This window comes from Dama dama, chromosome 23 (genome assembly GCF_033118175.1).
Source record: "Dama dama isolate Ldn47 chromosome 23, ASM3311817v1, whole genome shotgun sequence".
Lineage (NCBI taxonomy): Eukaryota > Metazoa > Chordata > Mammalia > Artiodactyla > Cervidae > Dama > Dama dama.
Genome location: NC_083703.1, coordinates 57,926,104 through 57,926,680, shown reverse-complemented (window position 1 = coordinate 57,926,680; position 577 = coordinate 57,926,104).

Here is a 577-nt window from a genome sequence, read left to right as displayed (position 1 = left end):
CCCACGACCCCCCAACTGCGGGCGGCGGTACGGCCCAGGCGGCTTGCAGCTCTAGCTGGAGCTTTTGCTTCCCCCGCACCCCCCCCCCCCCCCGCTTGTTTTCCTGATACTTTTTTTTTTTTTTTTTTTCAGAATTGGAAAAAAAAAAAAAACAAAGCGAGCGCGAGCCGCCGCCTGCAGTGGAGCGTGCTCGGCCTCCAAGAGGCAGTCGTCTCCAACTTTTCCTCTCCCGCCCCAACTCCGCGCGCCTCAAACTTCGGCTATGCTGGAGCCCAAATCTGCCTGCCGCTCGACTCCACTCTGACAAGCGCGCCAAGGCCCCTGGCAGTTGTTTGCAACGTGGGGCCCACGTTTTCGAGGCCCAGGCCTGCCCAAAGGCACGCTCTCAGCGCCTGGGCCCAGTTGGCAAGGGGGAACCCAGCGTCCCGGCTGCACCCCGGGAGAGGGCGGAGCGCTCCTGTGCCCCGGGGCAGGGGGGTAGGGATCTCCCGCGCCCGGAACGTTGCGAGCAAGCCTTGTGAACGTCGCAGGGGGGCACTCTCGAGAGACGGACAGGAAGAGGGCCAGGGGGGAACGC